Here is a 16,697-nt window from a genome sequence, read left to right on the forward strand (position 1 = left end):
TTTGGTGGAGTAAGAAAAATCAAAATCTTATTCTACAGCATACATATAACTTCCTTCATGAAGTTTTATTAGTTAATTTTTTTGTTTGAAATTTCATCAGTTGTCACATAGTCACATTGGGTTTTGCTCCTTTGGAAGCAACTATCGTTATGAAGCAAGATCTGAAAGCGACACTTAAGAAGTTTTCAGTAAAGATAAAGGCAACACTGCATTCTATGCATAACTCTGAAGTCATTGAATTCTAAATCAAGTTCAATAAATACAGCTTACAAAGGACAATTATCTAGATTTAAGCTAAGGTATACTAGTTTGGTGGAAATGTGTAAAATAACTGCACAGAATGAACAAAGCAGCAATTACTGCTTCGTTCACAAATATATATATAGCCATGCTAGCTCTACATACATACTTTAAAGTTGTGCTCACAGCATGTAGTTCATAGTTCAATCAGATGTTAATATAGCCCTGAAACATGGCAGCATCTGTGAGGAAAAAAAAAATAAAATCTGAATAGTACAATACCAAACTGATAAGGATTAATTCAGCAATTCAGTGGGTTTTGGGTTTTGCCTGGTTAAGAAAAAAAAAAAAATCTCTTCCCTAATAATTTACATGTTTTTCTATTTTCTTTTATTGCTATACCAATAATGATAGAGAAGTATACAAAATTGGTGGTTCCTAGAGATTTTGCTATAGATATCTGCAGCATTGATTGTTTTTCTTTGCTTTCTTATGTGGTGGCAGGATCCACTCCACCCAATATAACTACATGGAAATAGCCCTTTCACCACTATCAGTTCATCTCCTGAGTTTGAAATTATCATAGAAGAATGCTTGGTAATAACAAATTAATATCGTGTGCAATAATTAGAAAAATTAATGAAGACTCTACTAATATTGAGAAAAATAGAAGATACTGTGACATAATCTACTTATATATCAGGAGATAGTTCTTACTCGTGGAAAAGATATGGCTGTCTATGTAATTATGTGTCTTTGCACTAACTGATTTGATTAACAAGTCAGTCCTCGACCACTATGTTTTGGTAACACTTCAGGTTCTAGACACACACAGCCTCACTGAAATGAGATTTTGGGTTGTATCCTTCCTCAGAAATATGAGGGAACTGGCTCACACATCAGGCAGAGAAGTACTGGTTCCTTTGTTCCTGGCAGAAACTGCTCTTCCAGTAGTTTCAGAACTCCTAAGTTTAATCTGCAAAAGGATGCAGAAACTTCTCACTGAATCTTACTTTAATCCAGAAATTCTTAGTATGTCTATCCCTATTAGCACGAGAGGGTTAGAGACATATTTTAGTCAGCGGATCAGTTCAAGAAGTTTCAATACATATTTGGTTGGAGATTAATTGGTTAATAAAAAAATAATCAAAGTTGTCTCTGTCTCTGTCCTTACTTGCCTGACAAAAATAACAACCTCAATTTCAGAAACTCCTTCCATTTAGTAACCAGGTTTCTTCTCCTTTAACCGTGTCAGTGTCGCTGTCTGTAAAGTCATCGCCGAAATCGGATCTCGCTGGTCTGATTGGTGCAGGCTTCTACAACGTAACAGACCAGAAATGGGAACTCAAATCTACCCGTATCACAGAGGAGCCATGCAAAGATGCTCAGACTAGATCATACAACAGTAACTTCAGATGAAATACATCTAAACCAAAGTACATATCCAAACTTGACCTCTGAGGCTTAGTTTCCTTTTAACCTCGGTAATATCAACTTTCTAAAGTGCTTCCATGGGAAGACTTATAACCAATGACATCACAGCTGGAGGCTCATGGAAGTTTTAATATAGATGAACATAAGTGGTGTAAGCACATCTAAAAGCTGACCTGGCTATTGTACAATTACATTTTATGGCCACAGAGGTTACAAGTTCTTCTTCACTTATCAACAAGAGCTGTCAACCTTCAAAAGGCCTCTCTAAAACATCTAATAAAAGTTTGATGTTAATTATTGTTTTGAAAACAGAAATATTAGTATTTCAGCAGCACTTAGAACATTTACAGAGCAATGCTAGTGTTTGGAGCTGCTCAAATGCAAAACAAAAAACATGAATTTAGTAGTGAAGCATTTACGAACGCTTAAAAACAGTGCATTTTCTCTAAACGTCCAGAGAATAACCTCTTACTTCATGATATCTGCATGCAAGCATATCTGTATAAAACAGTTTGCCAAAAATACCTTATCCCTTCATTCCATGTACTAATCTATTGTTATTGTATTCTATACACAATTTATGCTGCAAATATCATACAACATACTCTGTTACAACAGGCAGAACCACTGATCTTTAAAATTTATGTATCATTTAGTACCACTTTAGTTTCAGAAAGTGGTATGCAATTTGAAATAGATGCAAATTGTCAAAGAAATAGCCAAAAGGCTGGGTGCTTATCTAAAATGTATCTCAAAGTCATGTGGTACATTGGAATCTGTATCAGCAACAGGAGGCGAAGATGACCAATGTTTCTTTTACCCTTAGAGCAGGTTTGATCCGAATTTTGTTTGAATTGTGGCTAGGGGTCTATCCAAAACAAATCTCGACTTTGCTTGGCCCTCAAAATTACCATGAGTTTCATTGTCTACACAGATGCAGATGCTGATCTAATTTGTAGCAGCTGCAGAATACTTAATTAAGCCTTTTCTGGCCATCTATGGCTGTCTGCTTCTGTATCGCATCATCATGCAGTGCAAGATAGACAAACGCTTGAGTGCCACACAATTAGCAAGGGGGTGCAATCATATTTTTTTGTTTTACGTTGTGCGCTTTTTGGCAAAGTATCTGAAAACACCACAATACCTTAGTCAGGCAATTTGATTTCAGGAAACTAGAAAAAATGCACAGCCTAAAAAAAATCCTTCCCACCACCCCCGAACTTTTGAAAAAATGAAAGGAGATCACAGGGAGATTCTCTTTAATTAACTGGGAGCAATCACATGCACAAATAAATGTGGTGGCACGAAGGAGAAAGGTGGTCCTTACTCAAAATGCTAGTTCTGAAACTTAATTTCTAGGAGCCTTTCTTCTTGGAGGGAATTGAGAGGAATTGTCCGAGCAGAAACTTCTTTTGAAATGACCAGCTAACAGTGAGGAGGTTTAAACCTTCTAAAGCTGCATAAATTAACAATGGAATGCAAAGTTATCCTCTTCTGCATCAACTGTAGAGGTTGTGAGAGATACTGGGAGACAGAAATTTATATTAAAGACAGGGACTCCCAGTGCTGTACGTTGCAGTTGGCAGGAACCTACCTGATCCCTTCTGTAAATTCCAGTGCCCCACAGCTGCTCTGATTTAGTCTCTGCTTGAACATGGGCCCTTCAGAACAAAGAGTCACCAAAGCTCAGCACGTCTCCCTCCAGCGTGATCTTCTATATTAGCACCCGAGCTGAGTAGTACAGATATTGTATTTCTTGGTTGACGGCTGTTTAATAATCTGGGTAGACTTTAAACACAGTTGTATTAAACCACAAGATAAATTACACTTCCACCAAATGCTTTGCTTTAAAACAAGCAAACAAAAAGAAACAAACAAACAAAAAACTTTATGTTCCTGAGGTATGTGAAGGTGCTGAATAATCAGACTGATGAACAGCAGTTCAAGAAATTACATTTTCTTCAGATACGTTCCTGTATTTAAAAACCTATTAAGATGATGAACTGATTCCAAATTTCCACTCTAAGCTCGTATTTGATCTATTTTTATGTTTTTTGCATAGGAAAAAAAGCCCATTTCACTTTAAATTTCACCTAATTAACCTCATGTCAGAAGAGAAGGGGGGGCAGAATTGAAACTAGTTACTGAGCTTTCGAGTTTGTCTGAGACTAAAGTTTCGCTTACTGATTTCTGATCGGCACTGAAGAACTTCAAAACCCTCAACACATTTCTTCCACGCAAGTCTAGACTCACATTTTTGGAGTCCCTAAATCCCAACAGGAGAAAGGTTAGTAGGTTAAATTCTTCCTTTAGTTACACGTCACTAAGATCATTGACTACAAGTGTTGTCCTCCTAAAATATATATGTGTATATATAAACCATATACATTGGGTGGAATGTTGTCATAGGACGATGAGGATATTTGAATATCTCACAGAGAGACAGTGGCTGGTACAGGAACTGGAGTTACAACATATTCAAAGATGAATTCTGAGGCAGGAATAGGATCTGGGTGGCCCCTGATGTAGGGCCAAGCTTCCATTTTAAGGTCTCATCTGAAACGTGTCAGAGCACATCGGATTTCAGCAGAATTCAGGGGACTTTGGATGCAGCACATGAGCTCCATAGCATCCCTGTTCCACGCCAAGCACGTGGTTCAACATTTCTATGGCTGTTAACTCCTTCAGATGCAAATTCAGCCTCATTTTCAAACAAATAACAGACCTTTAGTATTAGCCTATTTCTAAAAAGCACGTGTGGCAAACAAAAGGAGTGGTTATCACTGGGTCCAGATCTGATTCCAATATTATTCCGTAGTGTCATTCACAAAGTAATAAATACTATTTTTACATTTTTAGAACAATTTTAGTAATATATTATCTTTGAAAGAAAACATATTGTTGTTACCCCCTATGTCTAGTTTTAAAACTCTGTTAAAAAAAGAAACAAAACAAACATTACAGTAAAGAAAATTCTTAGATAAAAATAACCTTTGGACAACTGTTTATGAGATATTTAAAGGACAATATCAACTTGCAAACTACAGTTTCAGAAACTGCCTTTTGCAACAGTGAAACACTTTAGATTACTAGAACTGGATCAATTTAGCAAAACAAACAAACCCCCTTTTCGTTGTTGACTTAGTGCATTTGGCAGCCTTTTTCCCCTCTACAATCAGCCTCTTCCCTGCAAAGGCCCTTGAAAATATCATCAAGGGAGCATGAAAAAATCTCGACTTTTTTTTTAAAAGGGGGCACTGAAAAAACAACTTTCTAGAAGCCTGGAAAGTAACAGATAATGCCCCAGATTAGCCTCCGTCCAAGCTCTCCACTGAAACCAAACAGAATTTGTGCTATCTTCCCAGATACCACTACACCCCCTCTCGCCAAGGCCACCAGGACGTTCACACGTGGCCAGCGAGACAACGAACATCCTCCCACCACCCCCATCCCAGCATCAGCCAACCAATGGTTTTACCTCCACCAGCCTTGTCCGTGCCCAGTGCCACATGTCCCCACAGTGCAGCCCTTCACGCACACCTCTGCACCCCCATCACTCATCCCTGCCGTGCTGGGACCCAATCTGGCCCTGGAGAGGGCTCCAGGAAGACCTTATTGCTTATTGTGGCCTTTCCATGCTTAAAAAGTGGCTGATAAAAAAAACCGTCAGGACGGATTTTTCAGCAGGGCCTGTTGCGATAGGACGAGGGGTGATGGTTTTAAACTAAAGGAGGGAGATTCAGGCTGGACATGGGGAGAAATTTTTTTGTACTGAGAGTGGTGAGAGCCTGGTCCAGGTTGGCCAGAGAGGTGGTGGATGAACCATCCCTGGAGACATCCCAGGTCAGGCTGGATGGGGCTCTGAGCACCCTGAGCTGGTGAAGATGTCCCTGCTCATGATAGGGGTGGCACTGGGGGAGCTGGGAAGGTCCCTTCCAACCCAGACTATTCTGTGACTCTATGATCCACATTCCAAGACCTTCACAGACTGTCCTACAGCCTCCCAAGCCACTAACACTCATTCGGCAGATGGATGTGCCAGGGCAGGGTCAGTCGGACATTCAGAAAAGGTTCTTCACCCAGAGGGTGCTGGTCACTGGAACAGGCTCACCAGGAAGGTATCACGTCCCCAGCCTGACAGTGTTCAAGAAGAGACTGGACAACGTACTCAGACACATGGTGTGAACTGTGGGGTTGTCCTGCACAGGGACAGGAGTCAAACTCGTTGATCCCTGTGGGTCCCTTCCAACTCAGGACATTCTATGAGTCTATCATTCTAACGTAAAGGCTGTGGAAGGTTTCAGAGGGTTCAGCACTGTGGTGAAATGCAGGGCCAGGCCACCCGGGACTCATTCATTCTTTGCCCCATTCTCCCCACACCGCTGCAATTCCCATTTGGTTCAAACGGGGGGGATTTCGCTGCTCCTCTCCAACCACAGTGAGACCGCTATTGCTGCCCCCCGCACACAGCAGGACACTCAGCCCCTACAAGTAAATAAGTGAAAAAATGAATAAAAACCCAAGGTAACATGTGTCTGGAGTGCAGAGAGTGGGGCGGTCACCCCTCCAGAACCAGGGTCACCCCCTTGCCACAGGTACGCAGAAAAAGGGGACTTTGGGTTAAAAAAGGATCTTCTGGAGTTAATTTGTGTTGCCCAAGGAGATGCTTCCCTGGGTGGTGGCACAGGATACAGCTGTCCTTAAAAGAAGAATTCATGTCAAGCTTTAACATTTTACCATTTTGCTTTTAAATTGTCGTTTATTAAACAATGAGATGGCTGCGTTTTTCAAAAGCCACGCAAATGATTTTCTAAGCACCAGTTGGAGGATAAGTACAGTCCAAGATCAATAGTTTTGTAATTTTATTTGTGGTGTAGCATCCCTAAGGTAGGATTCAGATGGAATTTATTACAGCTTCTCAAAACGCCAAGTTACTTACAAGTGATATTCATTTTAGGTCTAAGTGCACATCAGTAAAGACTCGTATTCTTTTTATAGAAATTGTTTTGTAAATCTGTTTAAATATATTTAAGTACTATGGGTTTGCATTTTAATAATACACTACTTTTGTGCTTTTAAACATCTAAGGTGCCGAACAAGAATTGTAAACTGTGAAGTAACTACTATGGGAAAGATTAAGTAAAGCATTGGAGGCGGATGATTTTGACAATAAAGAGGGTGTATGTGGTGAGTGTTTAATATTTATTGCATTTAATATTACAAAGTACTATTTATTGTTTTCAGATTTAATGTTAAAAGCAAGGCCTGGAGAGCAAGCTCTGCTGTATTGTGTGCTTACAGGTACACGTTTGACAAAGGCTTTCTGTAATCATTGCTTGATGTGTATAACACCATTTTAGTAATGGCATGCCATTTTATTTGAAGTTCATGTGTCAGCTGTGCCTACCTTGCAAATATTTTTTTGCAATTAAATGATTTTGCAAAGAATCATGTACATTTAAGCTCTTTGCAGTGGTATACAAAGCGTTTAAATTGTGCTCCCGGAATATATATCCTATTATCTTTGAAATTATCTGAGTTTACATCTTTTGTTCATTATAAAAGCATATGGATTGAGGGAATATTCTGAATGAATGAAGAACAAAATGCAGTACTGTTGAATAATCTTGTGGGGTAGATTAATCTATAGCCTCGATTTCTCTCAGGGTGGGTTGCTGTGGCAACCGCCCCAGCTCACTTTAAAATAATTTTGTAAAGCTCACTTCAAGCGCTGTACCCAGCGTGGGCCAAGTTTAAAAGCAGCCAGACATGGGAAGAAGTGTTATACTGTGCTGCTCTTACAAGATAGGGAGGTGGTGGAAGAGAGCGAGGCGTGGAGTGGAGTGGGCTTGAGCAGAACTTTAAACAGAAAATAGAAACAAAGCCACCCCAGGGTTAAGATGCAAAGGAGGTGGATCATTTCATAGTAACCTTACTGCTTTTCAGTTTAAACACCACTAAAAGAGGTAAGCTGGCAATCGCGTTTCGCCTAAGGGAAAGATACGCTCTGCATCGACAAAAGAACAAAAACGGACTTTGATAATCATCTTCAAAGGAACGTTACCTTGAGATAATCACGCTTGCAAGAGCGAGAGATACTTGGGTACACACTTCACTCTTTGATAAAACTTTGGAGATCTGATTTTACAATTTATTACACTTTGAGTGATGTTTGATTGTTTAAAACGTTGCCGGCCCCAGGTGGCGGATTAAGAAAAAAACAGACCTACACATGATCTGTGACCAGCAAGAAAGAGCCGATTTGAGTCTCGTGCCAGAAATTTGAAAAGGATGCATTTGTGGAGCATCAGTACAAGCACAGACAACAGAACAAAGGTTTTTCACTGTTTGAAATTATTCCAGATTTTAAAATTAAATGTAGCAAAAGAGAGGAAAAAAAATGTCTAAACACTTCAAAAGGTACTGCAGAAATTCATGTCTTATCTAACCCTGAGATGAGTGGGAAAGCCTGATCCCTCCCCTTATATCTGTTTGTCCATCTAGCATCTGAACTGTTTTAAAAATCAAGGTGTCCTTTACACAGATTTGATGAATTGTATTCATGACAAAAACTTGGCATGGTTTTAAGGTACTCCAGTATGTGAAGGTCACAACTATTTAAAGATTAGGCCGCAAGTGCCCACACGGAGGTGTAGTAGATGTGCTAAGCTGCTGTATACTTCTATTTTCTGAAATACTTGCCTACTCTAATAATTGCTTTCAAGATATGACGGTGCTCATGTTCTGTCTCGCCAGTTGAAGGGCTGTGTTACCAGCTAGCCAAAACCTGAAAACTTACATATCCTGCACAAAATAAAGCAGACGACAGTCATTTTCAATTAGAGCACGAGGGTGTGAAGTCTTAACACAGGTTTCTATTTTTGCCACTAAGAAATGTTACTGGATAGTTGGGGTGCCGTGCTGCGAGTCCAAAATTGTCTGCAGAGGAGGCATAGTAAGGGTACAATACATGTCACTGTTTCATATTCTTTCCTGTTGCACTTCATGCCAGACCTGAGGCTGAGTATTTCTTCCCCGACATTATTCGGGCTCCTTTGCTGAGCATTATGAGCCTCTCACCGCCGTGTACAGTGTGCTTGGCTCATGTCTGTCTGCCTGGTGGCTTTAGGCACATCATTATTACTACTGTTGTTGTTGCGGGTGCATTTATAGCACATAACTATCTGTCCATTGGGAGTTGTCCACTCTGCATCTAAATCTCACCCAGACAGAGCAGGGAGCGACGGGAGCCGAAGTCACAAGGGGTGTTGTCTAGGGATCTGCATTGAGAGCAATTGCAGGGTGCTTGTTAGAGCTGCCTGAGCTTCATTTTGCTCTGACTGTGCTTTGAGCATCCATGTTTCGAGAAGTACAGTTGAAGTGAAAAGGCATTTATTCACTGTCAAATACAGAACTTCAGAAGTAGGTCAGTGGCCCAATGAGATGCTTATAAGGGAAAAGACTGCAAAACCAAGGACTTGCATTAAAATAAACCAAATATGTATTTATCACTGTTGTTTGAATTCAGTCGTTTGGTTTTATCACGCATGCTGTTCCTATTTCCACTACCTTAATCTATCATAAAAATAATGATCTGTGCCTGTATAAACTCCCCTGCTGCTCTCGAAGGATGGTAAAAGTTGGCTATCTACACAGAAATTAAGTATCTGCAAAGTCGCAGTGCTACTCACAAATTATTGCGTGTGGATTCAAACTCCCATACAGTAAAGTCCTTTCAGTCCGGTTCTAAAAGCGAATGAACCTATTTAAAAAAATAAATAAATAAATAAATAAATAAAAATCCTGTCCTTTTTAGACAGTCTGCTGGTAACACTGTGTTTCTGTGGGTAAGTCTGACAAGAGACCGTCTCCAGCAGCCGGCGTGACCGGGACCCATGCGAGGGGACCAGCGCAGTTGATCTGCCCAGCGTCCCCCTTTGGGAAAAGGTGGGGGTTTTTTGCCGCAAACTTCGCCTCCGGGATGGCTCCCGCCGAGCCAGGCGCGGTGGGGTAGGAACCCTGATGGAGTTTGGGAAGTTGGGCAGCTTGGCAGACGGGAGGGCTCGGGAGAAGGAGCTCGGCAGAAATGCGGGGGGAGTCCCTCGAGGGGGTGGGAATGCCGGGGGGCCCCGGTCAGCGGCGACAGCGGCGATGGCCGCGGGTCCGCTGTCCCCAATCCCGCCCTCCCCTCCCGCGGTGCTGGCCCGAAGCCGCCCCGGGAGGTGCGGGCGAGCGGAGCGGTGTCTGCCCCATGGGTGGGTGCGGGTGTGGCGGGGATGCGACACTTTGGGGACGTTTCCCCAGCCCCTCAGTTCCTCTCACGCCGGCTCCGTCCCTCCGTTGCCGGGGAGAGCGGACGGCCGTGCCCGGGCTGAGCGGCCGCAGGGGCGGCGAGGAGCCGCGGAGCCGGGGCTGCGCGTATCTGCCAGCCCCTTCGCAGCGATCCTGATCCTCCTCGGGCTGTTGAACCTCGCCGAGAACTGGGGGGAAAAATAAAAATAAATTAAAAAAAAAAAAAAAGAAAAAAAATAAAAAAACCCACCACGCACCGGCTCGCCGTGTTGTCTTCGCTCGGGGATAATAAAGGATTGTCATTAGGTTCGCGTGTGGCAGATGCCATTACCCCCACCGCAAAACTAAAATTAGCAAAATGTCAGGAATGGAAAGATTGATTCGCCCAAGATGCAATTATCATTTAAAAAGTGCTTGATTGAGGTGCTGATGTTCAGTGATTTATTCTGCATACCATATACATAATTAAAGTAGTGTAGTGGAGTAATTTATCAATCTAGTTTAGACTAGAGGGGCAAGGAAGGGAGCTGCTGCCGCTGCTGCTGCTCTATGTTTGTTTTATTAAAACGCTTTCGGGATCTGATCCCGCCCCCTTTTTGCAAGAGTGAAACTGATTATTTCTCCAGCTCGGGAGGAGAGAGTCATTCGTTTGGGATTGTGGGAGAGAGAGAGAGAGAGAAATAGAGACACGGAGAAGGAGAAGAAAAGGGAGGAAGAGGGGAGCGAAGCAGAGAAGGACACCTCATCAGGCGTGTAGTCCGAACCCCTTCCTCGCCTCCCCCTTCCCCTCCGCGATGTTACAAAGCCTGTGAGCTGCTCGCCTTTTTCCCATTCGCCTGCTGTCACTTCCTTCCTGGACGCTTTCAGGACGAGTCCGGTTACTTTTAATCCGACCAGCAGCTCAGCCACTTTCTCCTCCTCCTCCTGCCTGCACACACACACACGCACACACACACCCCAGACATCTTCTGGCTGCTTATTGGATTGACTTTGAAGGTTGTGTGTGTGATTCAAGGAGGCTGCATGTTGAACCAGGTGGTGAATATTTAAGGCTGGAAGAAGTAAAGGGATTTTTGCTTTTTCCTATGAAAGGAAAATATCTCAAGGACTAGTCTGATCATCCAAACAGCTAAATGTTTATAATGTAAGTACATGTGAATTTCAGCATCGGAGTAAATTAGAGCGGGCATGGTACAAAAGCCCTATGTGCATTTGCTGTTACATTTCGAGAATGTATCAGTCATTGTGTGTGGAGTGGGATTGAGATTGCTTGCAGACTTTTAAAGTGTATGATTGCACTATCAATTGCTTAAAAGTAACTTTTTAGACAAGTAACAGAGTTAAACCACTGTCTAGTAAATTACTGCTGACTTGTCTCCATCAGTGTCATAACTGTTTAAACTTTGATGAAGTTAGTTTACGTCATTTGTGTGCTTGATCTTGTGAAGTGTTCGAAGCTCATTTGATTTGAGTAGTTCACCTAATGCTATGACCTTGCAGTGCTTGCACCCTGATTTATCAGACTTCGGAAACAATCAATTTTGAGTGAAATGCTCTTAAACTGCACTGTATCATAGGCTTTTCAGTTCTGGAATTTAGGTAATGCATGCTTGCAAGTGTTTAACTTTGCGCATCTTTCATTTGAATACTTGTATTTGAGATGGAAAGACCCCTGGCATTGATGTGGGAATTTAAGTCATAGGCTGCAAACCTCTTTTGGAATACCATGCTTCGGTCTTTACATAGGACTTTGAGTAATCTTTGTTTTTTAACACCAGAGAGGAGAGCTAATCAGCCCTACAAAACTGTCTGGTTTAGTTGCAGTACAGTTACTTACAGGCTAAGATAAAGTTTAATGTAAGTGAGAGACTTATAAGACTATTGGTGCATTATGTAACTGTGATACTTAGAGTTTCCCATAAAACTTAGTGTGACCTTCTGTCAGCCTGAAAATAAATAAAAGTACAAAGGCAAACTAAGAATTCCTTTCCTCAGAGAAACAAACAAACAAAAAAGCAGCACAATGCAAAACAAAACTTAATGAATCACTGTGGGAACCTAAGCGTTGTCTTTTACAGAAGAACTCTATTTTCTTTATTGTATATAATAATTATTACTAGGAAATACCTGTATTCTGAAATTAAACACTGTAATATACAACTTAAGACTAAAGATTTAAGAGAATTAAGCAGAGAGAGGCACTTTGCCAGTATTTCACTGGCGATAAGAAAAGAATTGTCTTGACACAAAATGCATTTTCCTAGCACATATCTGATGATCAGCTTAATGGCAAATGTCCTAGTTTCATATCTTTACTTTAAAAGAACTACAAGATGGATGATAAACCAATTATATTAGATACAAATGTGACTAGATTTCATTTATTGGCACTATCCTAGGTATTGTGGTTGAGGGGTAGGGATGTTTATATGGAGTATAATAACTCTAATCCCTAAAGGCTTGGCAGGGCATGGAAATAAAACCACCTGTGAACCAGTCCTAACCTCTGTGTTACATACATACTGATTTCCAGTTCAAACGCTCAGGCAAATGGCCACTTTGGGGATTTATTATTTTGTAAACTGTTTTTGTTACATGATTTTAGGCACCTAAGGTCAAGTCAGAAAACCTGCAAGACTTTCTTTATGAGTTTTGAAACACCTATTATATTATTCTTTCTCTATTAATGAATACGTAATTCATATCGAGTCTAATTCTGAAGTCTCTGCTCACACTTAAGTCTCTTTGGAAGTAATGGAAAAATATTTGAAGAAGAACTTAAGGGAATGGTCTTTTATCTAGAGTGTCTGTGTTCTTTGTGGTACACATCCATTTATTTTAAAAATTTGCTGTTCATATGTATTTTTACTAATATGCCCAATGTAGTTAGTGTGAGAAAATAGTTCTGGGACCTGAACATGAGCAAACTGGTCCCACGGAGAATGCTCAGAGTGCTTGTATGAAAACGCACAAGTCACAGGAATAACGATTCACAGGATCAGGCCCCAAGGAGACCTGAACCTCCTGCCTATCCCACAGCTCTCTTAGGATAGACACATAAATAACGACACTTTAAATGTCCTAGAAGTGAATCTAGGAATCAGATATGTCTGTATCCTCTTAAGATTACTTGTCCAAGAGAAAAGGAAACTTAGGCTTACAAGCCTTATAGAAATTGGTACTAAATTATGAATATTATCTGAGATTAAGTCTTTTAGATCTATGTTTCTGATCTGATAGTTTTGAAGTGTCATTAAGAAAAGTCATACAAATACTTTCTTATTGTGAATTGTCTTTCAATACAGGATAAGAAATCTTTTCTTGTGTTTTTTTCTATAAACACTCTTAATTTGTATACCTACAGCATGTACATTGAAAACCAGTGAGACACCTCTGCATAATAGTTCTGCTTTTTAAAACATCTGAAATATTATGAAGAGAAATGAAGCATTCTGAAGTTTTCTCCAAAAGTTTACTCCTGAAAGATTTTGATAGCTCACTATGTGGTAGATAAATATAGCTACATAGAAACTTAAAAACTGAGCAGGAATTGCGAACAGAATACTTCTTGTGAACTTCGTTTCTTTTCATTTTACTTTTCTCTGTAACAGGTTAATTTATTGTTCGCCAGAATAGTTCATTTCTTCAGAGAGCTAAGAATGTTTCTACAACTCATTGAGCAATAAGTCATTAACTGTTATTAGGTGCTTGAAAGAATAAGCATTTGGCTTTTGATATGTACACTCCATTTTTACCTGTTGGACAACATTATTCTAAATTAGATTATAATGTATCCAAAAATCAAGTAAGGTGTAGTGGGATTCTTTTGAAAACACTGATTATGAAGATGAACATAATTAAGGTGCTATATAATTTCAAGAAGTTTCCAGTCTCTGCTTCAACATTTCGAAGTATAACCAAAGCAGTTATATTTGTGATGTATTTTTAAATTTTTAAATTTTTGCTTGATGCTATCAGCAAGGAGATTTTTGCGATGTCCTCATGTAGGCTTTATAGTGACTTAGGTGTAAAATACAAAAAAAAAAAAAAAAAAATATATATATATATACACGTAATTCTGAACAGCTAGAAAACTTCAGGCTTAAGAATAGGGTTAATATTCTGGTATGTGAAAAGGATGAAAATAGAGTTTTGGATCTTATTTCAGAAACAAAATGGGCTTAGAAGGACTCTAGTTAGCAAACACACCTGATGGTGCAAGTGAAAAAATTGAAAAAATTATTTTAATTTTCTGTTTTTAAAAGGAATTATTTGGGTCCTCTGACCAGGTTTAAGGTAATTTTCTCAGAACTGATGATCAACGCTGCATGTGGACAGGTGATTAAAAGCTGGTGTCTTCAGCCCCCCACTTTAATCTCACTGTCTCATTGACTGCAGTGCAGTAGAGCTTGTCTATTCACTCGGATCTGTCATCTTTAGGAAATCAGACCAGCTTATAGAGGCGATTCACAAAACCAACAGTGACAACAAAGTCTTATGTGCCTTACAAAAGAAGGATTAGGCAGTTCACATGTCATTTTGATTGGGCAGAGATAAAAGCTGATTGCTGCAGCATGGCAAGGCACACTTCAATTTCAATTGATTATTTTATAGGACAACTATAACTGTGTTGCTTAGTCATCGTTAAACACAATCTGAAGGAAGGAAAACTCGATTTTAACATTACTGTTTTCATATGGCTTTATAGTAGAAGGTAAAACCACTTGTAGCATTGTTATACACATTTAAAAAGCACTGTTTAATTCAGCACTTTTGGGACATTTATTTAAAATGTAGTAGATGATTCTCCCGGGATTTTTTATAACACATTTTTGCTTAGGTGAAATCCTGTGATAGCAATTAAAAGTTCTTAAAAGTGCCTAGGACTATACGAAATTCACTGCAATTACCCTATTAAGAGCTTATGTGCAGAGGAGAGCACGTAAAGCATGTCAGGGATTTGCAGGTTTATCAAAAAAGACAATATTGATGAACAAGTCACTCAGTTTATTCTATTATTTTTAAAAATGTAATGTGATGTAAAACTATGTGTTGCATATGTGAACAAAGTGATCTAGTTTGAAAATAGCTAGGAAATAAAATATTATCCCTATATTATTAAATATGTCATTTATCAATGAGAATAGAAACTTTCAGCTATTTGCATAATTTAGTTATAATGTACAGCCTTTAACATTTGGAAGTATAAAACTTCCAAGCTGATAACTTCTATGCTAATTTCTTACCGGTTTTCGAAAGAACTCTTTTTTTTACCGAACTGATGCCTCCTAGTGTTTCACATAATAAAACACTAATGAGTCAACCATAAATGTAAACATTGTTTTTTTCATTGTCTTCGTCTTATGTGATGCATAAAATTAATATTTATGTCTTTAATTTTGTGTGTGTTATTATAATCAGACAGGAAGCTCCTGTAAACTCGAATGTTTCACCTTAATGGACACTAAAAGCACATTTTGATTTTCTTTCATTCTGGCTTTGCCTAGCTACATTTTGAAAAGTTTAATTTATATGTAAAATACATTATGCTTTTTCTCCTCTTGTTTCCTATGTGTATTACACTAACTTCTCAACAATGTCTTATGAGGTTCTAATGGGAATTTTTAAAAAATTCAGTAGGATAATGTTTTGAAAAGCAAGCCTTTGGAAACAGGCAATAAATGCAGTTATAGAAAGGCTGGAAATATCCTAAAGTACCTCACAGCCAAGTAAGATGAAAAAGACTAGTCTGAGACAAGCTCACTCATTACACACAGTCCTTAAAGAATAGTTAAGTTATCACATTTTGTAGCTGTTCCTCGTTATTTTACTGCTGAATAAGCAAGAAAACTGCATTAACACAGTCTTCAAATGTTCAAAATGTGCACCTTACCCTTTTGATTGTAGATGCGGACAATCAATACTTTTGAAAAGAAATTTGTGTACACAAAATATTGAAACGGGGCTTGGAGTGGTAAAAACTGAAATATAGTGTCCTTTTCTTACAAGATCAGTCTGGCCATGTAACCCTTGAATACCTGAAAAAACATTCATTTATGTTAGAATTATACCATACAGCAGTAGATTTTGTTTGGTTGGTTGGTTTTGATGCGGAGTTGTAATTTTCAAAAAGTTACCTAGCATGAGTGAGAAAATACAACTTATGGGCCCCAGCTGTATATTTGAACTGTCAGGAACAGTCTCCTAATGATAAAGAAGCAGCCAAGACTGAGTGCACTTTTGCACATTTTAATGTCACAGAGTTTTATGTAAAGGATGAGATCAATTTAATGGTGACGTTGGAAATATAGCCTGTTATTCTAAGACTTTCAAGAACAGCAATGGAATTCCTAGATACTTGTTCTAATAAGGAAGTTTTAAAGGGAAATTAAAGGATTTTGCGAATAAAAATTGTAAGTTCACCAGTTAACATGGATGATAAAAATTTGTGTCTTCTTCTCAATGCACATACGGTAAATTTAGGTGTCTGCTTACTGTTAAAATGTTTGTTTCCCACTGAATACAGAGAGTTAAATCTCAGTCATGGAATGTAGCATTTGTTTTTAGCATGTATAAAAAATGCAGTTTTTAGGATTGTGTTCTACCATCAGCCCTGTTAGTATTACATTTTTCTCTCGTGAGTTTTAAACTGCAAAGAGACCTTTCTGAGATCTGCTATTTATTTCAGCCACTAAACAACAGATAGTATCCTACCCTTTAAACTTCCTTGC

At 39.3% G+C, this 16,697-nt stretch overlaps 1 protein-coding gene and 1 long non-coding RNA gene across 18 annotated transcripts in view; one reads left to right on the forward strand and one right to left on the reverse strand.

Moving 5' to 3' along the window:
* MEF2C (myocyte enhancer factor 2C) overlaps nucleotides 1-16,697 on the forward strand; it is a 141,366-nt gene that overhangs the window by 2,948 nt on the left and 121,721 nt on the right. For 13 of the 17 annotated variants that reach the window (XM_071802328.1, XM_071802340.1, XM_065861439.2 and 10 more), the window contains exon 1: nucleotides 10,933-11,110. The gene's annotated coding sequence lies outside the window, so the exon portion shown is untranslated. Of the gene's footprint in view, nucleotides 1-3,758; nucleotides 3,962-6,762; nucleotides 6,862-9,600; nucleotides 9,622-10,932; nucleotides 11,111-16,697 lie in introns of those variants that run through there. The other 4 variants (XM_071802326.1, XM_071802324.1, XM_071802325.1 and 1 more) reach the window with 3 other exon arrangements.
* On the reverse strand, nucleotides 956-10,407 carry LOC139826459 (uncharacterized). The gene is made up of 4 exons (XR_011736534.1): nucleotides 10,224-10,407; nucleotides 9,366-9,436; nucleotides 3,269-3,462; nucleotides 956-1,556 (listed from the first exon to the last, which is right to left on the reverse strand). It is a non-coding gene; the product is annotated as an uncharacterized lncRNA (long non-coding RNA).

Source organism: Patagioenas fasciata, chromosome Z (assembly GCF_037038585.1).
Source record: "Patagioenas fasciata isolate bPatFas1 chromosome Z, bPatFas1.hap1, whole genome shotgun sequence".
Lineage (NCBI taxonomy): Eukaryota > Metazoa > Chordata > Aves > Columbiformes > Columbidae > Patagioenas > Patagioenas fasciata.